General features: G+C 40.9%; 1 pseudogene; it reads left to right on the top strand.

The window, feature by feature from the left end:
* The first annotated feature begins 1,249 nt into the window (after positions 1 to 1,249).
* LOC118811350 lies at positions 1,250 to 12,468 on the top strand (annotated as a pseudogene).
* Positions 12,469 to 12,624: the final 156 nt, after the last annotated feature.

The following is a 12,624-nucleotide window of genomic DNA, read 5'->3' as shown; positions in this document are numbered from 1 at the left end:
CATTTTTTTATGTGTTATTCCTCTCATATTTTATCTTCTTAGTGAAGATTATCACTGGAGGTGAGGCCTCCTCTGCTTGGGCTGAACTGCAGCACAAATTTTCCTCACTTCCTTTGATGTAATATGTATCATTATCTTAAATAATTCTGTTCAACTCCCCCGTTCTGTCAGTCCATCTAGGAAAACGAAGCTGCAAAAAGAGCACATTATTAATTCTTTGTTTTTGTGATGTCACAAAAAAAGCATTTACATATACTCACCTGTTCAGGCTACAGCACTTTAGCTCCACCCATTCACACAGAAATTGTAAGGAGTGTTTTCGCGTGGACTCTTTTTTTGTCCAGGGCAGCCAATTAGAACAGAGATCGTTTACATACAGTTGAATGCAAAAGTTTGGGCGCCCTAGACATTTTTTTGGTTTTGTAAGTGAAAATAAGTTAAAACATCATCAACTTTACAGGAGAATGAAAAAAACCTTCTTTACGTTTAATGTAAGTCAATGGAACCAGACTTTTTTCCAAGTCGTTTTGGGCCATTCATCATGAAATTTACACACAATGTAAAGAGCAACAGGCATTTTCAAATTATGTAAATTATGTCAAAAATTTAGATATGAGGTTTTCTTCCAACAGCAGCGATATAGTGCACTATACACATAAACACACACACACACACATATGTATATATATATATATATATATTTATGTATATATATATATATATATATATATATATGTGTGTGTGTGTGGGTGGGGGGTCTATATATATATATATATATATATATATATATATATATATTGTGCACTACAAGTAGCACTAAAAGTAGCAAGAAAAATGATAAAAACAACAGACCACACCTCAGGAAATCCCTTTGTCCTCCGTCCTAACCACTGCCACCTCATCCCTGGTTGGTCATCCTCACCACCGTTCTTACACTGTACTGTTTACAGAAGGGGGTGTTGAAGTTAACAAACCACAGACAGAACAGGTGACCACAGCCTAACTCGCACTAGCCAGCAGCTGTAGCCTGCCTGGTCGTTTTCACAGCCTGTCGGCCGGTCAGTGGCATGTTTTTCCTCAGCTAAATAAACATGGGTGCTTTTTCAGCCTGCAGGCCTGGCCTTCCTATCCGGCTGCAGAAAGAGCCCATTGAGCCCAGCTGGAGGAATTTGGGGTGTTAACGCTAGCTCTGAGAGCAGGAATGTGTGTGTGTCCGAGGGCAGCTGGTTGCAGCGCCAGTCTCTCACACACGGCCCCTAGTCCACACTCGCTCTCTCTCTCTGCTCTGCTGTCTCTGCTCTACTTCTGTAACGAACTGAAAAAGCTTGTGCATAAAACAAATCATTTACAGTGCATTTGCAGTGAAGCGTCTCCGTCATGAAGGTGGCCGTGGTGCTGTTGGCTCTGCTCTTCTGCATGCTGCTCTTTCAGCTCGGTGAGTCCCTCTCAGGCCTGAAATGGAAGAAGCCTACGCTTTAATTGCAACAATGAAGTTGTGATGATGTTGTTCAGGTCTTCGTTACCAAACAGATACTCTCATCTGTAATTATGTGCATGCATGCAAAAATCTAAGAAGAAATTCTCAAAATGTTCAATTTGCTGTTTAATTAAATGGGTAAGACAGTGGTTTGGTGTGAAACGCTGTGTTCTAGAGAAACTGAGTGAAATGAGTGATGGTTATGGTTATGAATTCACTGCCTGATGACTGAGACATTGTTTTACGATAGTTTCGAGATTCTGGCCTACACCGTATTTTTAAAGTGAATGTGGGGTGGGGAGTTACTGTTGCATGCAGAAGTTTTGGCGCCCCTGGTCAAATGACACACGTCTGTACACTGTAATGCACAATTACTGTGCTCTTGCAGAATATAACTGTTCACATAATATTGCCTTTGCAAAAGTTTTAGATTTTATGCTTTATTTTAAACTTTAAAATGTATGCTTTATTTGTGCTAAACTCAGCACATCAGTTGTTCTTAAAAACAGAATCTGTGCACTAATTTGAACACATCTTTTAAGTGTGTTCTCTGTAGAGGATGTGTTAACTGTGTTCATTTTCAGTTAGAAAGTCAAGAAAACATGTAATTTGACCAGGGGATACCAAACGTATGCACACAGCCGTACATGCAGGACGTTGTAAGGCAAAATAATAGCTTTATTTCGAGCCAAGACAAAATGACTTGATTTTATTGTACAGCACATTGGTTGACACATAATGTCTTCAAATGTGGTTTATAAATAAAGGTGCCTTAAAATATTACCCAGAGAAAACTTTTTTTTTCAGATTTTCCACTTTTTTCCCATCACCAACTTCACATATAAACACTGAGAAGACTTGTGTAGGTTCACTGGTGGTTTTGAATAGTAAATAAAATGTCTATATTAGTGTTGTAGACATTGTGACGTCTGGTTCCTATCACCACCACTGTAAAGACATCTGAGTCTGTAAGTTTCTCTACAATGAACCACTTCACACCAAACCACTCTGAATGACTCTGTTTACATCTCAACCTCTGAATTATGCAGAGATTTTGGAAAAAAAAAATAAGCAGAGATTTTAAGAGGTTGTAAACTGGAGTGAATGCAGCTTAAAACCCTTCGAGCACTATCCACTGTATATTTATGAAAAGTGTAATTTGCTCACGAAAGTAATAAACAAAATAATGAAATGGCCATTTTTAAGAACAATAACAGACTGTAAACCAGGGATAAACAAAGTGCAACAAAACAATTTACAAATAAAGAAGGCAGGTGTTTTTAAAAGCATTTTATAATATTACACACACACACACACACACACACACACACACACACACACACACACACACACACACATCTTCTAAGTCTTTGAGTGGAAGGCAGGATACACCCTGGACAGGTCACCAGTCCATCGCAGGGCTATAATATTACTGTATATTTTATTAATAAAATGGAAAAGTTTACACAAAAGTTGCCTCAAATGACGTTTTGTTGATTTTGTAAGTGAAAAAAGATTAACACATCTTCTACAGAGATCACACTAAGACATGTCATTTCCCTGCTTGTTTTAGTGCATAATTTCTATTTATTTGCTAAGTTTAACATACTGGAAAAAATAGAGCATAAAATATGAAGGGTGCCATAACTTTTGCACAGGCTATATTTTAAATTTTATTTTCTCCAACATGTTAAATTTAGCAGATAAACAGTAACTGTGCATTACAATCTGAAGACAAGCCTGCTGTCTGTAGAGAATGTGCACTGAAAACCAATATAATAATAATAATAATAATAATAATAATGATAATAACACATTATTGCCCAAACCTCTGCATATAACTGTAGTATAAACTGGTTTGCTCTCTAGACTGTACTGATGCTTTAGCACACAGAAGCCTTTTAAAGAGCTGTACTATATCCATAAACATGCAGGCCTGAGCCAGAAGGAGGGTCAGCAGTCGAAGCCAGCAGCAGATAAAAGGCTGAAAAGCAAGTCTAAGGTTGAGAAGGTGGCGGAGAAGAAGACCAAGAGTGCGTCCGTTAAACCCAAAGCCAAAGCCACGCCTCAGCCTCCAGCGGCTCAGACGTACCTGACTCAGGTGCTGGATAAGGGGAAGTTCCAGAAGGTAGGGCAAAACACTGTCCGTCACAGCGGGAGACACGCTGGAGCTGAGGTGTAAAGGCAGTCCGGTCCAGTGGGGCGTCCCACCTTACCTGCAAGAGGACGACGATGGGCGACTCAGGTATGTGGGTCAAGGCTGGTTGTCATGGTGACAGTGGCAGGTCAGCGGCTCAGGTCCGCTACAGGCCAAAAGTATTAAAGCAAGCAGTTTTACAGCTTCTAACATATTTTACAGTCAATATGCCTTTGATTGTGAGCGGCTGTTACACTGAGCAGTTTTAACTCTTTACACACTCCTAATTTAAAGGGGAGAGCCACCCATTTTTCAAAATTTCTCCTCGATTCAATGGTTGAGATGTAAACAGAGTCATTCAGGGTGGTTTGGTGTGAAATGGTTCATTGCAGAGAAACTTACAGACTCAGATTTCTTCACAGAGGTGGAACCAGACATCACAATGTCTACAACACAAATATAGCCCTTCTATTTGCTATCCTAAACCACCAGTGAACCTACACAAGTCTTCTGAGTGTTTATATGCAATGTTGATGATGATAAAATAGTCCTAAATCTGAGAAAAGTAAGTTTTCTTTGGGGACGAGTTTGACTCACATGTACTTCATGTACTTCTCCACCACTAAAGATTTTTTAAAAGGCATTTTAAGCCAAAACCTGTTCTGTAAAATGAGGTCTCAGACATCACTCAGCGTATTCATTACCAATCTTGTGTAATAATCTTCAGTGCTGTAGATTTTAGACTCTTCAGACATCTGGTTCTTATCACCACCACTGTGAACAATTCTGACTCTGTAAGTTTCTCTAGAATCGACCAGATCATATTAAACCACTCTCAGCGATTTCATTTACATCTTGATGATTTAATTATGCAGAATTTTGAAAAAGAACACCTGATCGAGTTAAACTTCTGCAGGAGAATCAGCAGGAGATAAATTCATTAACATAGTTCTTGCACACACAGCTGCTGCAGGTATTTTAGCTCTGTGTGCAAAACTGAAGTTTTTGGTCTCAGTGCCATTCTGTCTCAGGAGTCAGTTGCCTTAAAAGGCAGCAGTTTGATATGAAGACTGCAGGCCCCCTAGTGGCCATTGTGCTGACTGAATTAATATAATGAAACTAATCACACAAGTATCAGATTAAAGCTGCACTATGTAAGATTTCTTTGTTGAAATTGAAAGAAGTAGCATTATGAACTGCTTAATGAGCCCATTAAAGAGCCAAAACATTCATGCTAGCAGCAAACTAACAGTCCTGTGCACTGAAGGTAAGTCTGCAATTACAGTTTAACCCTGTTGTATAATAATGTATAACACCAGCTGCTCATAATGTACTCGACTACTGCCAAAGTAGCTTAAATAGCATACTTGATAAAGCTTGGGGGTATTTTTGAGCGGTTGCCTGATTTATGACGTCAGTTCAGTGCAGCGGTGTTTGCTTGTATGTGGCAAGATTCATATTTCGACTCCTTAAAATCAACAATACTATAACAATACAATTTTATAAGATCTGATTCATGACTGAAACTGCTTTGTTGGTCAGGACGGTCCAGCATGAGCGATACGGCACCCTGATTTTAGCAAACACAACAGGAGCCGACACAGGAGAGTTCACCTGCTACCCCATGTACTGCGAGGACACGGAGTGCAGGAAGGAGTACGATAAGGCCGTCAAAGTCTTCATCTTCTTCCCTGGTAATGTGCAAATATCTATCTGTGTGAAACAGAAGGCGGGAAGGAGCTCAGCAGGAGCTTCACGCCGTCTGTGTTTCTTTAATAACCTGAGTCTTTAACAACCTCCACTGAGTTTATTTAATGGTCAACGAATACAGCAACAATTTATGCATAAATACAAATATATGTCTTTTCTCCCTGATTGACAGCTTTAAAGGGCCTGTATCATGGAAAATGGCATTTCTTTGGTTTTCCCAATAACAGTGTTTGATTTAGGATGTAAAATTTAGTCTGAAACGAAATCTTCAAAATGTACTGCACTCCCCAGACCATGCAGTCCACACATAGAAACAATGCTGCAACTAACAGCCTGTTTTGAATTCATTGTTTTTTTGATGTCACGAAAAACAGTATATTTACATATTTTCACCTCTTCGGCGTATAGCAGATTAGCTCCGCCCATCTATGTGTTTCACCCTGGAAACCGCAGCGGAGTCCATCCATCCACTGCCCACATGTACAGACGGCAGAGAGGCTGATGACCTGCGGTTACAAGACTTCATTTTAACTCAAACTCCTGCAGCCTCCATCCACTGAGGCCCCATCCGTTTTCTGCGGCCTGCTGCTACTGGCCGACAAAGCAGCTTGAAATCGCTTAACATCTGTGAAATACTGACTCCACAAAAAGTAGCTACCAAAACAAACTTGTCAGGTCAAAAAACTCCCAGAGGTCCCTGTAGAACTGGAGGGCAACCCCTTAGCAGTGGAACCGCACCTGCTTCTCCAGCGTTTCCTCTGAAATGAAGGGTGTTAATAGTGAGTTTGTTCCTCCTTTGCTAGAAATGCTTTACACTAGATGTCGAACATTGCTGTGAGGATTTTATTGAGCATTAGTGAGATCAGGTACCGATGTTGGATGGTCAGTTCTGGGAATAAGGCACCATGCAGGACAGCCAACCAGAACAGGGATCATTTACCTCAAGATCATTTACGTATATCAGTCTCATAGGTTTAGTAACAGAAACAACCTGTTTAACTGTAAGGGATAAAGAGAGGTCAGAAAATGGTCAGATAAAAACTTCATTTATGTCTGTTTCAGGTAGATTAAAATACACTAACATCAGGCACAGACGTAATACAAGACAAATGCAGGATATGAGCCCTTTAATGTGATAAACTGATAGTTACTTTGAAAATAAATGAGCGCATTTTGAGTTTCAGGATGGTTGTATGAGGCAGTAGATTCACCCTTTTTAAACATGGTTATGCTCATTTACAAAAGCACGTATTAATTGTTTCATAAAGTGTCTTTATGAACTGTTCATTTTAGCTGGTGGGGAGTTAAAAAAAATGGTATAAAATCTAATTTGCATAAATTTCCCCCCTTTTCACCAAAATGCAGCCGATCAGCCAAGACATGTTTGGCGTCTGAAGTTTGCTTCTTTAGTTTGCACTGGAGCTACAAGGCTAATGTAGCTAACAGGTAATGAAAGCTTATATCCCACCAATTAGCAAACTGCAGGCCTAAATCATCACATTGTGCCTCAAATAGCACTGTGTCTCCAGTACAGTTGCTTATGTGGTTTCTGGCATTGAATTCATACTGTTATAAAAACAGTAGCTAAGCCATCACGAAAGCCTGAAATTTGTATGCAGTTTTGTCCATTCTGTAGAACTGAAGTCTACTTAACAACTCAACACAGTCTGATGATTTAGGAGTGCAGTTTGCACACTGTTGAATGCTGGGATATAAGCTTCCATTACTTGTTAACTGCTGACTTTATAAAAGTGAGACGCCTCCCTTTCGTTTATTTCATTTTCAGCCAAATGGCCATTAATGACAAGTTAAACACCAACACCTCCAACAATAAGTACGATATCAAAAATGTCAGTATTGGATTTGCCCACTACTTGTTTACGCACCTACTGCCACTTTAACAAGTTCATTCTTCCAGTCTTTAAACCGAAAATGATTACAGTACACAGAGACTCCTAACAGCTGTGGAAGACCTGGTAGACACCAACACTGCCCCCATCAAATAAACAACACTTAAAGCTTTCGTCTTTGAGGGAGGGGGGAAAATCAAGCTGCTTCAGATCTGAAAACATCCACAGGTGTTTCTGCACACTTTAGCCTCACAGCTCCAGTGCAAAACTTACATACAACATATCCTGACTGATTGACTACATTTGGGAAAGTAGAGGGGACTAAAATTTTTTTTTAATTATTTTTTTTATTTATTTTTTTTGCCAAACTTTCACTTTAAATAGCATCCAGCCCACATTGTCTACATTGAGTGCATTTCTGGATTTCTGCAGTTATCCGATTATTCAAATGGAATAATGTAAACAGCATACTCTGATCTAGAAATCTGATTAAGTAATATGATAAGGAGAGCTGGATTTTAGCTCAGTAATCAGATTTCTCAGTAAATGTAAACCCTTACTCTGATTTCTTTCAGATTTCTCAGTTTGCGCATGAGCAAAACAGGTACCAGAAATAAGCAAACAGCATCAACACAACATGTAAAACACTTTTGGAGTGACGCTGAAACCAAACACGAAATTAAGGATTTAAATATTCTTCATATTCTAGATGATGTGTGTTCATGTTTTCAGGTAAACTCACGCAATGTTTAAAAAAAGCTGCAGCATGTTTTACATTATGTTTACATCACGTCCACTTCTGTGAGTTTATTGGCCGGTTGCAAAGTTGCAATCTGATTACTGTCTGACTCATGTAGACCTGGAGTTTCCCCATTTGATTACTCACGTGTACATAAACGTGTTGATCGGATTACTGACAAAATCTGATTTTCTGCATCTATCGGATTATTAAGTGCATGTAAACACACTTATTGTCTTTATGCTTCTCTCAGACCCTCAGGAGCTGTTCGTCCCCTCTTCCGACTACTACGAGGTCATCCAGCTGCGCACCAACAGGCCCACAGTGCTGCCCTGTCAGGTCACATCTCCGCAGGCTAAAGTCACTCTGCACCACGAGTTCCCACCTGTGGAGGTGAAGGTAGACGGAGTGGAGATTTCCTTTGACGTCATGCGCGGCTTTACTATCCACAGGCCCAAACAGCACCACGCCGGCTCTCTGTACTGTGTGGCCAGCCTGGGCAACCTGCGCCAGAGCTCCACCAAGTACATGCTCATCTATGTCCACTGTGAGTGCATAATACAGCCTCAGGTTAAAAGAACACTGTAGCTGCATGTGCAGCTTAGAACTCATAACCACCAACAATAAATCTGCCGCATTTCCCTGTATTTAGAAAAAGAACAGAAAACAGGTGCTTGAGCTCATTAACTTCAACTCTAATTGCTTTTTGTGGCAAAAGTGTAGGTCATGGTACTGACCATGACATCTGACCATATAGACTTAGGTGAAAGGTAAATGGGTAAATGAGCTCAGTGAGGGTCTGAAAAAACGCTCCCATAGTAAAATATTAAACATTGTTTGATATTAGAATAGAGTGTTATATAAAACACTCAGCAATCTGGGTGTGGCCTAATATACTAATGAGCTTGATTGACATCCCTCAGTCAAACACTTCCAGCCTGCTGCACTACTGAGCAGAACTAAACACAATGGCACGAACAAAGTGTGAAGAAATGAGTGAAAGGGGCTCTACGTACATATATACTGTAGACTCCGCTGTGTCCACTTGCTAAAAACATCGTCCAGCTTTTATATGACGATGTCTTAAAGAAGGTCCTTTCTCACTTTATTGCTGGATGTGCATCCAGGGAATGCTGGCGGGTTGGACAAATAAATGAATGAACAGACGACTGAGAGATGGGCTGGTTTGATAGCTCAGTTGTGCCTCCTTGGTTAGCTTTTGCTTGGTGGTTAACTTTCACTCAAGAAAGTGTTGAATGTATAGTTCAAAGCTGTGTGGGCAGGACAAACCACATCAGCTTATGTAAGCAATATTAGGACCACGTAGTTTAAATCGAAAGGGAAGAATTTTGGAGAATACATCAGCTGTTTAGTGGACACTGGACAGTTATTCACAGGACATACTTTCTACATGTATATTATGTGCCCTACAGGAGCAAGAATAATCAAATTAGAAAGAAAACATGAATTTAGGCTCCCAGGGGCTTTAACACTGTATGTAAGATCAGCACTTAAGCAATTAACATCATAGCATACTCTATGGCGTGTATACAAATGCTGAGCAGGCCCAGTTGTTTTTGATTCTGGATCAAATTTGAAGAATATCAGTTTTAAATGACAATGTCTCTGGCAGACCCTGCTGCTCCCCCCGCCCCTGTCATCCAGGCCTCATCAGACTCCATGGCTCTGGGACAGAACCTGCAGGTCACCTGTACAGTGGTGGGAGAACAGGATGTGCTGGTGGACTTCACCTGGGAGTACCCCGGTCAGACGGTGAGTCCAAAGACTATAAGGCTACGTTTACACAGCAGGTAAAAGTGGCCCAAATCAGATTTTCTCACCAAATCCGATTTTTTTTGTTTGGCTGTTCACATTATCTTTTAAATGTGATCTGTATGCGACATCAGTCTGAACAGATCAGCTCCTAAACCGACCCGCATGCGCAAAAGAACAATGCTTCATGTGGCTCGTCCTGAGGTGAAACAGTCACGACAGCCTGTGAAGGCCAGTCGCTCCCGGAGCTTTCAGTTTCATCTTCACCAGCATCGCAGGAGCGAGTATAAAGTTCCAGTGGTTGACAGCTGGACTCATCACCCAGAATGTGTTTGAGTTCGCTGTAAAAAGGGCTCGTTATTCGGCCACTCTTCTTTGGTTCGTGTCCTCGGATTCTTTAAACTGTTCTCTGACGCTGCAGCCTCGGGCTCCTCCGGCCGCGTTCGGCCGGTTTCGTTTGAACACGGAGCGGTTTGATGAGTCTCTTATAATCTTTTAGTACAGAAACATCAGCCTAAATGTTTATCAGTCTCAGCAGCGTGAAATAATGACGAATGTCGAGTTGTACTGACGTAAAAGTCGCATGAATTCCGATCTGGCTGTTCAGACTGAGTCGCATTGCCGCAGATTGGATACGTATCGGATTTCAGTACCACATATGTAAGCGTCTCAAATCGGAATTGAAAAAGTCAGATTCAATGCGTTTTTTGCTGTTCACACTGCCACACAAATGACACATCTGTGTCACATTTGAGGAAAAAGATCAGATTTGGGCCACGTTTACCTGCTGTGTAAACATAGCCTAAGACACTCACTGTCCTCATAGCTTCCTGTTGCTTGTACTTACTTTCTGATTTCACTACAGGACAAAAACACAATATTTATTCTTTAACCTTTCTGAGGGGTCCAAAAAGTAGAGACCATTTGTGTCTCCAAAATGTGTATATATCTTTCAGTGTTGATGGTGCCTTCACAGATATTCATGTTACCCATGCTCACTAATACCCCCCCTATCATGACAGATGCTGGCTTTTAAACTTTACACTGATAACAATCTGGAAGGATGTTTGCTTCTTTGGCCCAGAGAACATGATTTCCATTATTTTCATAAACATCAAGCCCCATAGAATACAGGCACCTTGGGAAGCATGGGAATGGTTCAAATCTGAAAGACCATTTCAGCCCAGAGAAGTTGGCGGTGTTTCTGACACGTGTTGTTGTTATATGTCTTCCACTGTGCATAGAACACTCTTAATTAACATTTGTGGATGCAATGACGAAATATGTTTAGTGAGAACAGCTTGTCAAAATATTCCATGTGCTCATGTGTTGATATCCAACACAGCAGCATGAAGGTTATTAATGCAGGGTCATCTGAGGGGCCGGAAGTCATGGGCAATTGTTTGTGGCTTTTGGCCTTTTACTTTTATGCTTCTCTGGATTCCCTGAATCTCTTGATGATGCACTATAGTGGATGAAATACCAATATTTCTTGCAATTGCACTCCTGTGCATTTTTTGGCAAAGCCGTGAGCCTCAACCCATCCCTGTTCATGAAGGATCTGGCCTTTCCTGGATGCTCCTTTTATATCCAAGCACGATCGCATCACCTGTTAAAGATGTTATTTGAACATTTCACAGTCTTAAATTGCTCCCATCCCAACGTTTTTAGAACTTGTAGCATCAATTTCAGAATAAGCTTTTATTAAAAAAATGATGAAGTTGATAAGGTAAAACATTACAGATTTTTTGACCCAGTAATTTATTCCGCAGGCTTCAAAAAACACCTAAAAATGTAAACTCATCACTTGACATTTCCATGCTCCACCCACAAATATATTCTTCCATTGCAAGTGTTGCTGTGTTGGATAAGCTTTACAGAAAGCTGGCATCCAACATCATGTGAAACTGTAGTGCACAAAGCTATGGACATGTCAATTGTTCTCTATGAACACCACTCAAAGCCTTGTTCAGGTGCGATTATGTCCAGGTGTGACCACGTTGGTGTATTTTCAGATTGGCCGTCCGCTCTACACTCAGGACAGCATGCAGGCGGTGCAGGTGGATGGACGCAGCCGCCAGCGCTCCCAGAGCATGCTGTTGGTGGATGAGGTCAGAGAGGTGGACCAAGGCACCTACACCTGCACAGCCCAAAACCTGGAGGGGTCACAGTCAGTCTCCACTACTGTTAAAGTGCTGTCATCTCGCAGCACGAACAAACCAAAGAAACCATGAGACGGTGAAATTGATCATGGAGCCACGACTGACCTGATGACAGACTGACCATCAGCTTTCAAAGCTATGGTGTGCGGGCCCTTGAAGGGGCATTCTGGCCTGAAACTAGCATTTAATATATTCTTTGTCATGTCATGTATCGTTCCAGAGTGCCTTGCACAAATATGATAAAACAACCATTGGCAGTTTTCACGCTATGATAAAGAAATGCACTGATGTGGCGGCTGACCAATAATACAGATGTGATATTCGGCCTACCAGTGATAACGTTAGCTATCTGGCTTCAGTCGCACAAGCCAGCTAGCAGCCGGCAAAGTGCCTGTAGTCTTTCAAAAGTTCCTCCCACCTTCAACATAACTGTTATCTACAGACAAACAGACAAAGATATAAACAAAATGCATGCTTCTAGATGATGGTTACAACTGTTTTTAAATATCCAACATAATTTTTGTCATATTTCTAAATAACAGCAGGCCATACAGTGTCAGAAACCACAAAAGCAAGTCTATATGAGATTACTGAACAACTCAATACTGTTTGAGACCAGATTTAGGCCTTCCAGTTTGCACAATGCTAATTGGTCATCATGGGTTTTTCCTTCTCATCTAAATTAGCTTCATAGCTCCAGCTCAAAACTAAAGAAGCAAACTTCAGGCACCAAACATGACCTTCCTTATCGACTACATTTGGGGTGAAGAGGAGAA

Source organism: Colossoma macropomum, unplaced genomic scaffold (assembly GCF_904425465.1).
Source record: "Colossoma macropomum unplaced genomic scaffold, Colossoma_macropomum, whole genome shotgun sequence".
Lineage (NCBI taxonomy): Eukaryota > Metazoa > Chordata > Actinopteri > Characiformes > Serrasalmidae > Colossoma > Colossoma macropomum.
This window is presented reverse-complemented; position numbering and strand designations above follow the sequence as displayed.